We start from the raw sequence: 20,663 nt of genomic DNA, 5'->3' as shown, positions 1-20,663 counted from the left end.
ATTAACTTTCAATTTAATAAAATTAACTTTCTGATGAGTCCTCACCAGTTGTCTTATAGAATGTTCCTCATTTTAGATTTATCTCATTGTTTCTTCCTGATGTTTTAGTTTACTTGTGTGTTTTCTATTTCCCTTTAATGACTCTACAGGTTTGATAAATTTATTTCACAGAAGACATGAATCTGTGTTCTTCATATCATTTTGGGACACATATAATGTAACATTGTCCTATATTATTGGTGACTATAGTTTGATAATTCGAGTTAAGGATTATGATCATCTCATTGGCAAGTAAGTCTTTTAACTTAGTAATTAGCAAGTACAAGTACTGTGGAGGTCTGTATAGAGAGTTTATACAGCTATATTATTCCAATGACTCTATCATCCATTGATGACTGGCACCTAAATCCACTAATTATTAGGAATTGAAAACAGTTATTTTCCAAACTGATTATTTATATTTACATTTATTGGAAAATGGAATTGAAGAATGTAGTAGAACCCAGGATTCTACAACAGAGCACGGTGCTAGATCACTTTATACACAAAGAAACAAAAAAACCTAACCCATATTCAAGAGAAAAGGAAGCCATGGAGACACACCCTGACATCCTGGAACTGACAGACAAGAATTGGAAAACAATTAATATAATTTGACTCAAAGACAAAAGAAAATATACTCCTGATAAATAAAAAATCTCAGCAAAGGAATAAAAACTTTTTTTAATAATACAAAAGAACCAAGAAAAAAACTAACTTGGAGACTTGCATTTCCAGCTTCAGAATTTACTGCAATCAAGAACAGAGAATTGACATATAACTAGACATCTGGATAAATGTAACAATAATGAGAGTCCAGAAAAAGAAGTCCTTACTTTTTTTTTTTTTAAAGATTTATTTTATTTATTTATACAAGCACTGGGTACAGTCAGAAGCACGGGAGGGTGAGAGAATTCACCAGAGCCAGAGCGGGGAGCAGAGCAGGCAGAAGGACCGAAGGACACTGCTGAGGGGAGCAGCGGGCGGCAGGAGAGGTCTGCGCGCCATCCAGGACCCTCCTCCGGTGGCCGGGGAGCAGCCGGGGATCGAACTGGCGCTGCAGAGGCAGCGGGCAGCTTCGCAACCCAGCGTTCAACCGCTGCGCCACCAGGGAGGCCCAGAAGTCCTTACTTTTATGGTCAATTGATTTTCAACAAACATTCCAAGGGAATTCAACAAGGAAAAAACAAACTTTTCAACAAATGATGCCAAGACAATCAGATATTCATATGCCAAAATAACCTATAGTCCTTCCTAAGGAATACACAAAAATTAATTCAAAATGGACCATTGAGGGCCTCCCTGGTGGCACAAGGGGTTAAGCACCGCACTATGAAGCAATCCACAGCCTCTACAGCACGAGTTCAATCCCCAGCCTTTCGGGGAGCAACCCACATGGCGCAGCAGACCTCTCCTGTCTCCCCCGCTGCTCCCCTCAGCAGCGTATTTCACTCAGTATGCCTGTTCTGCTCCCCACTCTGTCTCTGGTGAATCCTCTCACCCCCTGCATCTCTGGCCTGTATGCCAGCTCTTGTATGCATAAATAAATAAATCTTAAGGAAAAAAAAATGGACCATAGACATACATGTAAGTGCTAAAACTCTTAGAAGAAAAATAGGAGTAAATCTTCATGACCTAGAGTCAGATAAAATTTTTTAGCTACGTCATCAAAATGAAACAATAAAATAAAACATTGATAAACTAGGCAAAACCAAAATAAAAAGTTTTGCACTTTAAAAGATATTATAGAGAAAGAAAAGTCACAGACTCAGTGAGAGGGGCATTTGAAAATTAGCTCATAGGGGGCTTTTATTCAGAACATATGCAGAACTCTCATACCTCAATAACTGAAGACAACCCAATTTAAAATGGAAAAATATTGGAGTAAAAATTTCACCAAAATATATATACAAATGGCCAATAATCACCTGAGAAGTTACTCAAATATCACTAGTTATTTGAGAAATGAACATTAAAACCACAATGAAATGCCACTTTGCATCCACAAGAATGGTTATAATAATAAAAAAAGACAATAACAAGTGTTTAAGAAGATGCAGAGAAACTATAACCTTCATACATTGTGAATGGGAACATAAAATGGCATAATCACTTTGGAAAACTGTTTGACAGTTTCTTAAAATGTTAAAGATAGATTTACCATATGGCCCAGCAATTCTTTTCCTAAGTATCTACTTAAGAGAAATAAAAACATATGCCCACAAAAAGAGTTATACATGAATGATCACAGCAGTAATATTCATAATAGCCAAAGAGCGGAAACAACCCAAATGCCCATCAAATGGAGAATGGATAAATAATATGTGGCATATTCATATGATTAAATCCTATTTAGCAATCAAAACAAAGTACTGATACATCAGAATATAACGAGCCTCAAAAACATACTCAGCCAAAGAGGCCCGACTCAAAGGCCATGGACTGTGTGACCCCATGTACTGTGTGACGCTGTGTACTGGGTGATCCCATGGACTGAGTGACCCCATGTACTGGGTGATCTCATATATTGAGCGATCCTGTGAGAAAGAAAATGTCCAGAACAGGCCACTGTAGTGTCAGAAGACTGAAGATTGCCTTGGAATAGTGGTGGGAACAGAGAATGACAGCAAATGAGCACAGGTTTCTTTGGGGAATGATAAAAATTGTTCTAGAATTATTTTATGGGGATAGTTGTACAACTTTGCCAAATTATGAAAAAATCATTACCTTGTAAGTTAAAATGAATGAGTTTCATTGTATGTAAAATATAAATCATCATCAAAGCTATGTTAAATAGAATTAAGTATAAGTTCTAGAATTGAAAATACAACATAAAAATTGATGTATTGATGACAGCAAAAGAATTAGTGAGGCTGGAAATAGGTCATTAGGAATTATCCCACTGGGCAAAGGATAAAGAAAAAGAAAAGAAAGAAACATAGGATAACATGAAAATATATACGTGAAGTCCCAGAAATAGGGGGGGGGGGAAATAGGATAAATATTTGAAAAAAAATTATGGCCATAATTTTCTAAATGTGATGAAAAATGTAAATTTATAGATTCCAGAAGCATAATGAATCTCAAGCTGAGTAGAGGCATAAAAACACAAAAAGCCACATTTACATCTTAGACAAATCATAAACTGCTACAAACAAAAGATAAAGAAAGAAAAAAACAGCAGCTATAGATAGAAGACCTATTACACATAGTAGAATGAGAATAGGGGAGACCACAGTGTTCACATTAGAATAAAGAAGGCCAGAAAACCATGGGGGTGATCTCTCTTCAAGTTGGTGGGTGGGGGGGTCAAAGTAAAAATATCCTTCCTATCTGAGGAAATTAAAGACTATAGGTCTGCAGGTAAACTATAGGTAAGAGAATGCAGCTCTGGAAGAAACTGAACTGTAAATAAATGCAAAAGAAATTTGTTCAGGTTAAAGTGAAATGAAGGATAGTGGAATGTTTAGGAAAAATCAAAAGAACTTGAAATGATAAACATGCATAAAATATTAGAGATAACTTTCCTCTTGAAATAGTTGAGTTGCTTAAAAAAATCTTAACATCAAATCGTGATATTTATTCATAAATGTAATAAATATGACAAATACCAAAAAAAGAGATTCATAGGACACAAATAGACTGGTATGTTCCTCAGGGTTTTACATTTGACCTCTAGCCATATATCAGTAATTCCAAAAACAATGAAAAGTTAAAAATGTTTATTGGAGTATCTATTGTAATCACTAAAATTAATGGAGAGACAAAAAGCTAATACAGTTTTTAAAGCATTTAACCTCAAATATATCAAGAAAGGAAAAAAGAACAAAAAGTAGAATGGAAATCAAAAGCAACAATAAAATGGTATTCATACACACAAACATATCAACCCTTGTAGAAATTGACTAGCCATTCCAGTTAAATGGACAGACTATTGAAAGTAACAACTCCCTAAGAACCAATGTCCCCTCTAGAAGAACAAAAAATTAAAATAAACATCTAAATAAGATAAAATGGAAAACATAGGCAGTGCAGACATTAAGTGTTAGGTCTATGCTGTGGATGTTAATATGAAATAAAGTGGATTTAGAGAGAGTGTTTTCAAAGGTAAGAGAGATATTTAAAGGATAAAACTGTCAAATTCATGGGGAATTATCCCAGTATTTCTCTAATAACAAACTTTCAAAATAAATGCAGTAAATTGGGCAGAACTGAAAGAGGAAAGAAATATGTCAATAATCACAGGTGTTATTTTAAATACCTCCTGCCTAAGCAGTTGACCACTGACCGAAAGAAAATCAGGAATGACATAGAAGACCCGAAGGTCAGTCTCAGTCACAATGACTTCATGGACTACTTTTTTCTGAGCCTTTTTGTTTTATTTTATTTTTTAATAAAAATTGTGTATATTTTAGTTGTACCATGTGATGATTTGATATTTATATATGTATCACATGATTACTATATTCAAGCTAATGAGCATATAATCTCATCCTTGTGAGTGTGGTGACAGGTACATCAGACACCTACTTAGCAAATTTCTAGAATTCAACACAACATGGCTAGCTCTAGTTTCTGTGCTATACCTTCCTCTTTAGACTTACTCATCTTAGGTAATTCACCTTTGACCTTTGGGCTAGTACCTCCTGTTGCTCCAACATCCCTGGTCACCACTGTTTTCCTCTCCACCTCTGTGTGTTTGACTTTTTCAGATTCTGCACAGAACAACACATCCAATGACTGCCTACTGACCTCATTTACAAGAGAGCAGGGACTGTCCCTGAGATAGGCCATATGCTGGGCCATGATGCAAGTTTTAATAAACCTCAAACTGTCTAGCCATAATAAAATTATATTAGAAATCACTAAAAGGAACATCAAAATATCACCTGCTAGGAAATTAAACAACACCCTTTTAAATTACCAACTGTGGCCTATCCAGCTTTTCCTGAGATTCTTTAAACCAGTTTACCGACTGTTTTCATCTTGTCTTCTAGTAATCTGTCAACTGATCCAACTCCGATGTCACTCTGCTGAAGACTTTGCTGAGCCCTTTCAGTGCTTGACTCTTATTCTAAAAATGTGAGTTTCTCACCTGCTCTATTCTTATAGGACTTTATCTCCTTTATAGTACAGATTACTCTGGGTCTAAATTCACTGGTGGTTTTTTTTTTCCTGTCCCTGTGGAGTGTGAATGTCATATATCATGTATTTTGTTTGTTTTTATATCCCCAGTTCCCGGCTCATAGTAGGCCTCCGTATATGTGTGTTTAGATAACATACATATAACAGAAAGAGGGAGGAAGAGAGTGAGGGAAGCAGGGATGGAGGGAGGAGTAAGGAGGAATGTTTTAACTCAAATAAGTCAGTCATTTTTTAAAATATAAACATATAATTCTAAGCCACAAAAGATAAAATGTTTTATTTATTTTTTCTTTCTAATCTAGAAATTGATTTGCAGCCTATTTTTCAGTAGTTAAAGAAATTTTCCCTGGTGTGAAAAGAGTAGGGTCTAAAGAGAATCTTTATAGCAGATATGGTTTTTAAAAAATACTTGTTTGCTGCATAGTTCATGTATCGTGCTATCTAGTTCCACCGCCAACATTTTAACAAAGTAATTTTTGGAGCTTCTCTATGTCAACTACTTACACTGATTTCAGTTATTAAAGGATTAACAGAAACATATAATGAAAATTTATTCCTCTGAATCTTGATACAGCTTCTTGGGGGAAAAAAATTGCAGTCTATCAAGAGCACATGGAACCCACAGAGGTATAAAATAAAGGTAACATATTTCTGAACTCTCTTCACTCTGAATTTCATCTCATTGATTTAAATGCTAAAAGGCACTGGCTTTGCTAAGAGATCATCCCCACAAATCTGCACTGGCAAGAATGCATGCCCTTGCATCTCCATTACTAGCTCTCTGAATGTTAAAATCAAGTATCTGTTTATTTGCAATTATTGCTACAATTATTTAAAAACAACTTATTCTCGGAGTTATATTTAAATCTCTAAACAAGATGACAGCATTATTGATTCTTTAATAATTAGCTTTTACTTACTTCCATCCTTGAGAGAGCACTTTTAGACTTGGTCCAAAATAATTGCGCATGCCTTAAAACCTACCTAAAGTAGATATCAACTGTGTTGACACAGGTATCTTTGCACACCTACAGCAGCTCATTTAACAATATGGAGAATACTGAGCCAGCCACTGAGGTTCTAACCCTGAACCTAGACCTTGACTTAATATATAAAGAGGAATATAGAGACAAATAAACAAGATGACATCATAATGTGATAAGGGCTATGACTGGGGGGAGGGGAAGCTTCAAGCTGTGAAGAGAAGGTTTCTTAGGAAGTAGCATCTAAACTTTGACCCCTATGACAGCAGGAAGGATCCAAGCAGCCGCAACAGCTCTCTTGCAAAGAAGGAGAGCATTTCACAAATTTTCCAGTACAAATCTCCAACATTGTCTGTACCTCTCACTTTGGACTGACAGCTGTATAGTATTTATAAGGAAAAGAGAAACATGTAGTTACCCTATTATTTCTCATCCCCAATTCCACTCATGACCCACAGCAGCAGCTGCTTCATCCAGCCCAAATCAGGGTGCTGGGTTCTTAGCCCTCACGTGTCCTTGAGGACCTTGCTGCCTTTCCTCCTGCATCATCAAACAAACCATCTAAACTAGGTCCTTTCCTGGACTGTCAATCATGCCTTAATACTAACCGGCTCTTCACACGACAGCCACCTGCCCCACCTCTCCCTCTGGATAGCATCCCTGGGCATATCACTTACCTTGCAAAATCCCTGAAAAGGATTTATTGCTTTCTCCTCCTTACCTCCTATTCTCTTCTCCACCCATTTTAATTCATGCTTTGTCTTCACCACAAAACAGAAACAGCTATTCTCAAAGGTCTGCATCTTGCCAGAACCACCTCGCTGGACATCTCAGCAGCAGGTGAGCATGACATGGTGGACCATCTCCAGGCTTCCCTTGTAGCTCACCCCCCCCCATTTCCCCGCTCTTCATCAGCCTCCCCACTTTAATCTCCATTCCTGGCTCCTTCTACTGTCTCCCTAAATGTAGGAGTATCTAAGGTTTTGCCTTTGCCTCTCTTAGACACGTTGTAGCCCTAAGTGATCTCAGTAAGTCCTGTGACATTAGGCGACTTCTCTGCGTTGCTAGTCTAGGTTGATAGTTTCTTTTACATGCAGACATCACACCCTAGGCCTGGCACTTGTACCCAATCTCCTGCTCTGTGTGTCTACTTGGGTGTTCATCACGCCTGGCATGAGCAAGCAGAGGCCAGTCCTATTTCTTCCACCTGGGATCAGCATCATTGTCCATGTATCCTCAGGGCCCTTATGAGAACTCTGGGTCATATATACAGGATCAGAGGTGTTGGATCATAAATATAAGCAGTGCTGATTGTTTTTTTTCAAAATGGTTGCACAGGCACTAACATCCCATGAGAGGTTGTCCCAGTTGAGCTGAGTCCCCATGTATTAGAATCATGTGGGGAAGATTTTAAGCCTCCAGCCCCCTGGCTTGTAACACAGATTAATTAAATCAGAATCTCTGGGGTTGGAACTGAAGCAACAGTAGTTTTTAAAGCCTCTTAAGTGATTTCAGTATGCAAATAAGGCTGAGCATCCCTATTATAGTTCCACACCCTCACCAACACTTGGTTTTTTCCAGCACTCTAATTTTGCCAGTACAGTTGTGCTAAGTGGGGTGCCATTGTTTTTCAATCTATATTTGATCTGTAGGGATCTTGATTATTTTCAAATTTTTGAACCAGTTTTCTCAACATTGTCTTCTTGACAATTCTACATTTCCCCATCGCCAAGATCTTTGTAACTGAAATTCAGTGAATCCATTCAATGCACAAATCTCATCAAACACAAAATTCTGAAAAAAATTTCTGACATGATGGATCTGACATAATTGTAAAACTACTGAGCAAACATAGGACACACACACTCACACACACACACTTTGCTCGGATAGATTTGTAATTGTGGAGATGAGACGATGTGGTCCAGTATTTGAGAGCCCAGGTTTTGGTGTCAGACAAACTTGTGCTTGGACTCCAGCTTTGCCACGACCAACTGCATGACCTTGGGCAAGCTGCTGACTCTCTGTCTCAAATTCCTTGTTTGCAGAGTGAAGACCATAGTTTAGATCACATGTCTTTGTTCTCAAGGTCAAATTGGAATATACAGATAGAGCCTGAAACAGTGTCTGACACATTATTAAATGTTTGGTAACTTAAATGATGATTTGTCACTACCTTTTTTATGATCTCACCCTCTTGCCGTTTTCTGTGCTGGATAACTCTGGATAACCCTTGTTCATTCAGGCTTTGGAATGGGTTGAATCTCTCTTTTTGAGGGAAATAGGGAAATATCATGTATGCATATTTTACAAATCCCCCTGCAGTGCATTTTGCTTGACAGGTCTTGACATTCTGCTAACAATAAAGGCATAGTCTTAAATTTTTACAACAGAATGACAACTGCACAACTTGCTTCTCTGATCTATAAACATAAGTCACTTTTGAAAAACAAGACTGCTAACACTGGAGCTCCTTAAAGAATAGCCGCCTGATGTGAATCTGTTCCACAAGCACCATGAGTTGGCCGGAGACCATCCAAGGAAGTGGTTTTCCATGTCCGGACCACCAATACATGGTCAGTTGCTGCTGGGTCTCCCAGATCTTCCCATTGCCAAAGATCAAAAACCACATTTTCGAATGTTTCAAAGGACCAAAAAATGTTAAATGACTGTGTGACAAATCAAAATACATCCACTGGTCAGACTAGACACATAGACCATTAATCTTCAACCTCTGCGTTGTTCTCTAGAGCTACACTGTCCCTGCCAGCTTACCAGAAAGAACAGCATCTGGACTATGTAATTCTAGATCTTAGGTCACACCCTGTTATGTCCTGGGCTCAGTTCCTCAGAGCTCTACCCAAACTTTTTTCTTTATTTTGGTTATTCTACCTACCAGTTATTATAATAACTGCATCATGAGTTGTCTTCCCACCAAGTGAGGATTCTTTAAGCACACTGAATGCATCCAGATCTCAGCACCTTGCACAGGACCCAACACAGCTTAGGTAAAAAAAAATCCCTGTGGGGTGAATGAATGACTAAATCTGGTGAATTTTCTCACCCTCCCGCGCTTCTGACTGTACCCAGTGCTTGTATAAATAAATAAATAAATCTTAAAAAAAAAAAAGAATTCACATACAAATTGTTACAGGTTTCACTTTAAGAGAAAATACTACTACTTTTCAGGTTAAGTAAATGTTTTCTCTTTCCTCCAACACCAATCATCAAACCTTTTTTCCTTGGCTGCCAGTAAGCTCAGAGGTGTATTTAGTATTTAACTGTAATAATTAACTCTTTGCTAAAGTAGATATTTCCTTACATTCTTCTCTTTTTTTTGCAACATTTTCCATTTTGTTTTAATTGTCCTATTTTATGCTTGTTAGTTGTGTCACTCAAGTAAAATATTTTATGGAAGCAGACAACATAGAAATCATTAGAAAACAATTATGAAGTAAAATATACAGTGATTTGCTTTAGGACAAATAGACTCCAGAGGCTTCATTCGTTTGGCAATTAGCATCCAGCAGGTTTTAGCACCCATTTGCCACCTGTTCAGAAGTCTTCACTTTGTTCTCGGGAATACTGCATGGCATTTTGGTTACAGTGAAGGGCTTGGTTTCTACCATAACAGTGAGCTGGTACTTGGGTCTGGGGGAGAGATACGGAGAGTACAGCGTGAGGACCCTAGCGGCCCAGAGGCCGCCGACTCACTGAGGAGAGCTGGGCATTTACACAGAACAATGAATAACATGGTGGGTATTATTGTAGGGCTGCTGTGATAGAACACCCAAGCCCGGGGGCTTACAACAATAGAAATGTGTGGCCTTACAGTTCTGGAGACCAGAAATCCAAAATCAAGAGGGTCAGGCCCTCTCTGAATGTTCTAGGGGGGATATCTGCTTAGCTTCTGGCATTTCCAGCAGTTCTTGATTCCTTGGTGTTCATCACATCATTCCAATCTCTGCTTCCATCATCACATGGAGTGCTCATGAGCGTGTGAGTGTGTGCGTGTGTGTCCATCTCCTCTTCTCACAAGGACACCGATCATATTAGATGAAGGACCCTACCCCAGCATGAATTCATCTTATATATTACCTATATATTACTTACCCATCCACAAAGACCACTTCCAAATAAGTTCACATTCTCAGGGACCAATGGAGAGCATTTCAGCACATGTTTTGGAGAACCCAATTCAGCCACACAGTGGGCATGCCAGTAGACACCAACAAATGTAAAGTAGACAACTAAAAGGTTCTGGAGGAGGTAAGTGGGGTCTTTGTGGGGAGCTCCTGGGATTGCACCTCAGTCCTGTTGCATTGAAAGCTCTGAGATGTCTGTTGTCTGCCAGTCCTTTTTTCACCAAGGACTCTTGGCTGTTACTGGCTTGGCCTGCTCACCCTACTCATCCATTGTTACAGACCAGCTCTCCGGATATCATTCTGCTTGGGAAGCAATCTCATTCCAGCCCTGGGCATTCTTAGTGTGCTCCGCATGTTGAGTTTTTATCAGTGTTGTGTGATGAGAAATTTCTAAGGCACTTTTTACAGGAAGGCCTTCCTCTCCTCCTGTTCTTATCTCTTATTGCTATCGCAAGCTTGTGTGATAGACTTTGCCAGCCTTAAATTCATAGGATTCTCTGAAATAAGGAGAAAATATACACACCTGATTTTCTTTTGCCTCTAACAGTATGTTTGCAAATATACGGAGGCCATCAAATTACACTCCCTATGTGCAACCTCTCTGCAGCATATATGGATTTGTAACAAGACTTTGTTTATCTCCCTTCCCTAATGGAATGTTTTTTAAGTAGTCTTTGCTGGCTTTCTTTTAGGGATAAAATGTTTGCTTTCTTTTTAGAAGGCCTTATCATCCTTATCTCTGCTCTCATGACTGGCTGGTTGAAGCACCTGCTTTCTATGAGCAGCCCAAACTTGGAAATGCACTCACTTTCCTCCTGAGGAGGAAAATAATAAAACCAGAGCATTATTAGCTTATTACTATTAGGCGAGCATTTTAGCTAATTGTAATTGTAAAAACCTTGTTAAGAATATCTATTTTGGTGAAACATAATCACAGTTGTCATCAATTAACATTCGGTGTACGGTGTTTGGCAGAGCAGTCATTGGACATGTTATGACAAATGGTATTTTTATATAAAATGCCAGTTAATGCAGAGTCACAGTTTATGACCTCAAGGAGATTTTGAAACCAATGGAGCAGGAAAGATAGTTACCTCATCAGATGAGCGGTGGAAGTTACAATCATTTCAGCTCCTATATTTAAGTCCTCAGTCCACCTGTAATCATTCCAATCCTCGCTGATTCACTCATAATTTTTCACTACTCCCCCTCAACCCTCTTTATTTTCATCAACACTACTCCCAGAGTAAGAGAAGAGTTTGATAAAATCATAGTTCATCAAACATTTCAAAGTCTTTTATTCACACAGCTGAATGCTGAGACCAAGCAGCTGGTCCTGTGGTGCTCAGGTCATGAGATTTCAAACATCCAGCTCAGCTCAAATCCTGGGAATCCACACCCAGGATTTGGGTCACGATGCTGCTTTGCCTCCACCCAATGCTATTTCTACTCTACAAAAAAATCTTCCCAAGTTGTCTATTGGTTCTCATAGTAAATCTGTCCTTAGAATGCAATGCCCTTCTAATATTAATGCTTAAAATACTGACTTCTCACACCATTCTTCAGCATCAATAAGCCCCACCCTCTCACTTTCACCCACATAAATCTTTCCAGGTAAATAAACAAATGCTCTTCTCCTCATCCTTGTCATTTCCAATCTCAGCATCCATCTGGACCTCAGAGCCATGTTCTCTGTGTGTGTGAGTCTGTCCATGACGAGGGGGGCCTCCAGACAGCTCCATTCTTAGAACTGATGTTCCCTCAGCATTCGCTTTATACCAGGTTATTTAACTCAGATCATAATATCTTTATTTTTTTAAGATTTATTTTTACTTATTTATGCATATAAGAACTGGGTTATAGGCCAGAGGTGTGGGGTGTGAAAGGATTCACTAGAGACAGAGTGGGGAGCAGAACAGGCGGATCTACTAAAATACACTGCTGAGGGGAGCAGCGGGTAAGAAAGGAAAGGTTTGCTGCACCGTGTGGATTAGCTCCTTGGCCAGGGATCGAACTCATGCTGCAGTGACTGGTGACAGCTTGATAGCCCTGAGACTTAACACCTGCGTCACTAGGGAGACCCCCAGATCATAATATCTTTGAAGTCAGGATCTTATTATACATGTCTTTTCTATTTTGCACATTTTACTACATACAAATATCGATGATTGATACTCGATATTTCTTTGTTTCCTAAACTTTTAGCTCCAAAATGTATGTAAAGACCATGTAAAAATAAAGCGCTTAACTGCAAGTGAGGTTCCTGTAAAAAATCTAAATTAATATTAATATTTTCAGCTCTCCAAAATTCTTATTGAGGTAACCCTGTGAACTACCAAATGTTAGTATGTTTTTTACTCCATATTTTAAATAACATTTTAATAAAAATAGAGCTAGGTGTGCCATCTAGAATTTTTTGGACAATTTTATCTAGAACAGCATTGGTGTCCTTGGTTTTCCTGCCTTATCTGACTGAACATTTTCTGTAATCATTATTACCAGACTGTATTTACAGTTGGGCCAGGAAAAGGTAAGTTCTGCATATTTCCTGTGTTTTTCATGCATTGTTTATCAGGCTGTCCCATTTGGGATTGCACCATTCTGTTGAGGCAAGAAATTGAGACCTCTGTTTTGATGGTACATTTGAGGAGTAGCAAGGAAAATGCTTTTCAGTGGAGTGACCTTAACTAAATAGAAATTCTTTGGGCACCAAAGGGGGAAGAAAAAGTTAATTCCTACCCAAAGCTTCATTAAGCGAAACTTTGTAAGAAAGGCTAATAAAAGTATGGTGATCCCATTAGTTTCGGGGGAATTCTATGCTGCAATGCCTCAGACAGAGCTGTTGGTCCTGCTTTATCAGTAAAGCATCTTAGATGCCCAGTTAAATGGGACTTCTTTCTCTGGCTCTAACTTATGCTTTAGGGATTTTAGAACATTAGCCAATGGCTGACTAGCTTTATGGGATTTATGCACCACTGCAGCTACAGAATCAAGTTTCAACCTCTGAATGTGTGGAAGGTCCCTAATAAATTAACATTTCCTTCTTCCCCTGCTTCTACAGTTCTGAGGATTTCAGTCTTCAGATATTAACAGTTGGAAAACCAAGTGGTGATGAGTCATTTGCAAAGCAACAAAACTACATCTGGATATTGTAACGAAGTCTCAGAAAAATGCCTTTAAAATTCATTTGATTTCTTTCCTTTCTTTTCTAGTTGAAGTCTGGTTTAGATACAGTAAAGGTCATTTTCAGCTTGGTTGGGGACCCATCTATCACAATTTGGAATTTAGAAGGTTCCTTTTGAACTTTCCCACTTTCTACCACCACTGCACCCCCTTGGTTGTATGTGAAGGGTCTCAGGCTTCACAAGAGTATCTCCAGCCTCTGTTCCTGGGCATGGATGGAGCTGGAAGGGATCATGCTCAGCGAAATAAGCCAGAAAGAAAAAGAAAAATACCGGATGGTCTCACTCATAGCAGGAATTCAGAAAACGTAAATAAGGGACCAGGAAAAAACCTAATTATAATAAAGTAAAAAGCAAAATCAACAGGCAACTATAAATCACAGACACACTACGGGGTTGGTGGAGGAGGAGGGAGTAGGATCAAAACAAGAGGGGTGGGAACTGTATGGGGACTATAACCAAGATGAAAATGCATACATTGTATGAAAATGAAAAAGTTGTAAAAAATGTATAAAATTTAAAAAAATTACAAAATTAAGAAAGAGTATCTCCAGGCTCCATTAAGTCATAAATCCACCTGCAACAAAATATTGATGTCAAAATACCTCAGTCACCAAATTTACTAAGAGAAGTTCTCAAGTATGCACTTGGACTTTATTTGCATTTTTGAGAATGATATACTACATATGTGGCATCCATCTACTCTTCTGTCTACCTGGCTTCCTATACTAACAGCTAGATAAATGGGTATGCAGATAAGTGCTGCTTCTTATTTGTCACGTTACTTCGAAGTAGTTGAAAATATGTAATGATTCAGTATCAGATTTATATTCCTGACATAATTATGCCACAGCAACCAATTTTTAACAAGTGTAATAATGAGCTGTGGCGTGTAAGATGTGAGTTTTTAATCCACACTTTTCTCCACATGCTTACTTTGTACTTGGTATCAAGATGGACTCTTGCTAAAAATTCAAGTGTTTGTTTCTACTGATTATAAATTCTAACCTTCAAGATGTAGATATGCTTAGATATAAAATAGCAAAGGTACTGAAGGGGTACAGTTGGTATGGTACTTAATTTAGCAAAGGACTTACATAACAGCAATGCAAGAGTAGCCTTTTTAAAAGGCCCTAAGGTTAAAAAGAAAAAGAAGAAGGTGTGAACCCCATTCTGGATCCCTGCATCATGCAGGAAATCAAAAGAAATAAAATGAACATCAGAGAACAGCCCCACAAACACTGGTCATGGTGGACATGTACAAATATTTGAAACTGTTCTGTGAAATAAGAGCTAATTAGATTTACTGTTTCCACAGGACAGCCCAAAGCACTATAAAAGAAGTTCTAGGGGAAGCTAATTCTTTCCTGGATACAGGGAACTCTTGCAACATTTACGACTCTTCGTAAACATGTTGGGTTGAACTGCTAAGTGTGAACTCCCTGTTTCTAGAAGTGTCTAAACAGAGTCAGGGTGACCTCTCTCCAGAGTAACTTAGAAGGAATTTTTGCCTTCATGCACAGATTGGCTTACATGACCTCATCAAGTCATTTCAATTCTAAGATTGACTTGTGGTACTTGGTTGATGAGAAGGTATAAGCTCTTCTAAATCAGCTTGTTTATCTTTTCAAATTCTCTGAAAGTTAAGAAAGAATTTTACTCTATTTCCAGCTATCCTCTGTATTCCCTCAAATTTGAGGGAAAAAAAAATGTCTTTTAGACGAGCGCTTCAGTTTTCTGTGATATGATAACCTCAGGCAGTGTTACAAGTGTAATTAAAATTCTGTTTGCATTCCTTGAAATATAGATAAACATTGCAGGGTGATCATTCAGGAGCATCAGATTTGGGTAGTTACCCACTGAGTCTCACTTATTGTGGACCATGATTTTGAGGCTGAGACTAATTCCCTATAATCATTGTTACACGGTTGGCAATAAGGTTACACATGTTCTAGAACAAGTTTGTGGTCTTGCAGGAAAACATGAAGCTGAGATCGGGGCAAGGATTTGGCTATTTACTGTGTAGAGTCTTGTTCTAACAAAGCAATCTGGATTTTATTTTAAAATAAACATTACAAATGTGTGCTCCAAAGTCAGACAGAGACTCCCCTTCCATATCAATTGAGCAAAACAGAGCTGAGAGCTGTAAAAAAATAGAAGCCTATCGCTGCCTTCCCAGAGTCAGTAAGAATAATAACTCACATTATCAGAAAGGGCAGTGCAAAATTACTCGTGCAAAGAACAAGTAAAGACTTCTTGCTTTTCCTCTTTGGCTTTCTTGCTACCAATTTAAGATCAAGATCTTAGAAGGAATTACATTCCATCTTAGGTAGAACTGACAGAAACACATTTTCAATTACCAGCAGGTGACAATAGAACAACAATGTCAGTGGTTTTTTAAACAAGGTTATTTCTAGCTTTACAAAGGTGACTATTTATAAATGACTGAACAAAATCTCCAGTAAATAATATTACTCTTTTCAAAAAATATAAATGCTATATCTTTGGATACTAGTAGATTTAATTTATACTTTTCTGGTTTTGTAGGGGCCCAAAGGGAGAAAAAGTCACTAACAGAATTATCGAACATAAAAAATATTAAATACTAAGTGCCACCCAGGGGGACCTATTATAATAAACATGGTTATTATTCATTTCCATTTAAGGAAAAGAGAATTCATGCCTCTATTCTGTCTTTGTCGTAGGTTTTGTAATGGTCTTAATACTTCTTTAAGCACATTTAAGCATTTGAAAAGGAACGAACATAAATAACATGGCAAGTGAAATTAATGTAAGTAAATGATGTGGGTTTTACCAGCAACCTTCTGGCTCGACACCAGTTTGAGCTGGGTGTCACATGCACCAGTCACTCCAAACACCCCCACAATACCCAGAGGCACATTTCACTCACTCAAATAAAAGACTCATCTTTCCTCAAGTGATTCCATAAATTGGGCTTGTATCACACGAATATAAAATCATTTTCTCTTTGTAGACTTGTCTTTTGGGTCCAGTTATTTGAAAATTCAAAGAAACCTCACCTGAAAAAAGATTTCACTTTTTTTTTTTAAAGACAAATACAAAAATCACTCCTTGTTCTACTTGGACTATTTTCCTCACAGCTCCCAATTGTTTGGAGCATTTTAAGACCTGAGTGAGTGTTCACATAGTTACCTTAGATTATCTCCCATCTAAGTTGAAGGTTTTAACGATACCAAATTATCTCACCACCTTTTCCTCCCTTGATTCCATTAACCTTAGTTTCTGAAAGCAATCTAATTTTGGATAAATTGCTTTCCTGTGTTTTGGCTGCTAGCTTTTGACAAACGTGTTTTAAGTTTCACTCAAAGGCTAATTTTTCTTATTTTAACCACTGAATGCTTTACAAATTATGCTAGCAAGATGTCTTTTATTTCTCAAGTTTTAGTTACTCGGAAATTATAATTTTCTAAAGCTAAAAAAAGCTGGAAAACTTGATACCAAGCTAAATATCATTGATTAAATTGTTAAGAATTTGTTATTAAGAAAACTCGTTTTGAGTTCCTAGCCAATAACACTCTGATGTGGGTTTCTAGGAGCTGACTGCTAGGTGGCCACTCACAGGCAACTGTGACCTATTTGCGATCTGCAAATCATAGCGGAGCATTCCTTGACTATCTACAGAGCCTATCAGGAGGCAGGCCTGGGAACGGTCAGGCCACTGTCAACCTGATTACATCATTACTTTCTTGGTGGTTCGGGATAACTCTGCCGTGATAACATCAAATACTTTGCTGATGTAAATGTCTCTTGATGTATGGTCACAATGCCCCCTTCCTTCTAAAGCTGTGTCCCCCATTTCAATCCCACCCTCCAGAACTTACTCCTCATACCATTGTCGCATGATCAGCTTTTACTAGCCTGTGTGCTTTCAGTAAATGGCACAAGAACTTCTGCTCAAGTACCAGCGTCTTGCCTTGCAAACCTGCTCCACGACTGCTGTGTCCATCATTGTGTTCCCACCACAGAGCAGCAACAAAGTTCCTGTCGCCACACTCTGAAAATAAAGACACATCTCATTACACTGTGTTTAGTAATGAGGATGACCAATCTTTAGAAGTGTTTGTATTTTTGCTATAAAAATAAAAGTTAATTGACTCTCCACCCCTGAATTTGCTCCTCCTCCGATGTGCATGTGCACACTTGCACACACACACACACACACGACTAAGAGAGGAGATGGGTTGGATTTCTCTTTTCTTTCTTTTTCATGAATGGCCATTGAAGGTACTCACAGAAGACACTGCATGACCTAGTATTAAATATTTTGATGGATAAAAAGCAAAGAAATGGCAGGTATTTACCTGCCATAACCATTTAGTTAGAGAAATAGACGAGTCCTCTCCCAACTGAAACAACGTGTCATGGATGAAATGGGAGGAGAACATGAGGGCAGCTGCTGACCTTGCTCTCTTGGTGGACAGACGCTGAATCATAGTTTCCGTCGAGCTCTCACTGACCGTCCCAGATAGGGGGATGTTGCTCTTCTGAACTTACAGATGAGAAAACGATCTGAGAGTCCCGTGTCTGCCCAGGACACGTGGCTTGTGCTCAGCTGCACCTTAAATCTAGGTCTGACTGCAAATCCTATGTTTTTATGCCTTTAGTTAATGCTCCATTTCAGAATGTTCTAAATGTGGTATTTCAAAGATGGGAAAGATGATTTTCAGAAACAGCTTCAGAGAGAAAGCTGGTGTGCGTGCTAAGAAATGAAGGGTAGACAGAGAAATGGTAGGCATAGATCCTGGGGAATCTATTTTAGACAATTGGAAATATATGAACCAAAACATGAGGTTGGGAGCATAAGTGACATTTGGGGGCTGATAGCAAGTCCAGTTTTGTGAGAATGCACTGGAGTGGAAAAGCTGGATGGGACAAAAGGAAAGACAAAGGATAGTTTTTAATCTATAATGTGTGTTCATATATTAGGAATTGGAGAAATTAGAGGTAGGACATGAGAAACAATAAAAATTTAGCCCCACATAACTGGAGTTTAGAGAAATCTCAAATTATCATCTGAGGCCAATTATGTTTTTAATGTTCTTTGTTTTTCTTCTCAAGTGAGTAGTCATTACTGTAAGGAGAGATCTCCAAAGTAATTTGTATTTCTTTGGTAAGAGAATGTAAGAATTTCAAATGCTTTAGTAAATCAATTAATTCTTAATGGTGTGTTATTTTAATATATTAAAGATATACTTAACACACCTAGAAATATTATATCAAAATGAAAGATGCGTTGTTTAGTTACACAATCTCATTATTTTCAATTCTCCAGAAAAAAATTGTTTATTTTCACATCATACCAGCTTTAAAAGGTATGCTTTAAGAGGTCCGCACAAATACCATGTATAACACTTATTCACGGCAAGATTGAGGTCAGTCCTTACTGATGGCAGGGAGATCTGTTGAATGTCCAAATCTATTTGGAACTAATTTGTTGGTGTTTTGTTTTGTGGTATTTTGTTTTTTGTTTTTTTGTTTTTTTGTTTTTTTTTGCTCCTTGCAGGTATGTATTTTTCTTAAGGGTTACCATTGCCATTGTTTTCCTCAGTATAAGAACTGCAAATAAACAAATAGTTAAGTATTTATGTATATATTATTTTCTCATTGGATTATGGATGATTGTTTGTAAGGTAAATGGAGTTGCTCAGGCTTTTATGCCATTGGCCTCTGTGGCTCTCACCTGTGGGCTTGATCTTGTCAACAAAGAGGGCATGTGGGTGTAGGACACCTGTGCCTGACTATGGACACCCGAGCATGGGTGTGTGCACGTGTGCAAGTGTGCACACCTGAGCCTAGAGGTCAGGGCTATGAGGATGGTGTCACTCAGGGACAGGGACACAGCTGCGAGAAAGGAGCAATGGCTGCTAGAGGAAAAGAACACGAGAGAATGCCAGAGAAAGCCCAGAGGAAAGAGCATATAGAGATTCGCAGGGGGTTCAAGCTGCGGTCTCCCTGCTGGCTTGTTTCCCCTGCTTGCCATTAAAAACTGTGAAAATGATGCCAAGGGCTCCAAAATTCTCCTTCAAATCACTACAACCGACAGTGAACCTACCCAGCCTGGGATAGCTGCAAAACATTATTTCAAAATGCTTAATTAAATCTGTATCAACACCAGAATTCCACTTTTCTGCAAAAATGGAAAATGGCCACATCTGATGACACTTTTTCCTCCTCTTTTCCCAGTTTGAATCACTTGGAAATTATTTTCCAAGGATAAAACTTGTCTGCCATGCCATTGAATCAGGGACTGATTTTAGATCTAAGTCAGAAAGGAAGCCCATAAACAAGCTCAGTCATGCGTGAGAGCTTCTAATGGAATTCAAATATAAATGTAATGTGCTAGTGCCAGAAATGCAAAATTTGTATAATTTGCATGGCAAGTGCAGGGTTAATAAACGAAAAGGAGAAAGCACAGAAGCAGCTTTCAGAGAAACACAGATTTCGCTGAGCCTCAGAAATGGGAGTTGATCAAGCAATTAATATAGTTAAAAACACAAAAGCACACTTGGATCTTAATCTACGTAAGGAAAGTGATCCCAACCAAATACGTAAAATTGATTGACTAAGACGACTTCCCAGTGAGGTGGAAAAGTCTCATAAAAATCCAGAAATGGAGTACAAGCAACAAGGTCATTTGACTCATCCTGTCTGTCAGCACTGAATTATTTCACAGCGATTAAACTCAGCTCAGTTAACCGGGGAGGTAGTTCACTCGTACTAATGAATCCACATTGAAACGTTAGTAAGAGCAATAAACTTTCTAATTTTCTTTACATTTTCTTCAATTTTGCTTCCCACCCATCCTGGCCACACCCTGGGAACATTTTTCAATGTAAGACTGATATAGTCAATATTAAGGATTGCAAAGACCTCTAAACAAGTGGTTTCAGAAGCCCCGAGTTCTTGCCTTTTTGTGTCAGTGATTGGAAAAACAAAATGGAATTGTTTTGTGTATTCTGTGATTTTAATGAAATAACACGAGCTTCCCCCAGTTTCTCATCCTGGGTGATGCCTCATTAGTAGCTTTCTAGGGGTCTAGAAACAGGGTCTGCCTTTGCTTCCCATCTCCCCAAGACCCAGCATGTTGCCACCGTATAATCAGTGCTCAATTAATATCGGTTAAAAAA

Source organism: Talpa europaea, assembly GCF_964194135.1.
Source record: "Talpa europaea genome assembly, chromosome: 2".
Taxonomy (NCBI): domain Eukaryota; kingdom Metazoa; phylum Chordata; class Mammalia; order Eulipotyphla; family Talpidae; genus Talpa; species Talpa europaea.
The sequence above is the reverse complement of the archived record's forward strand: the minus strand, read 5'-3'. Positions refer to the sequence as shown.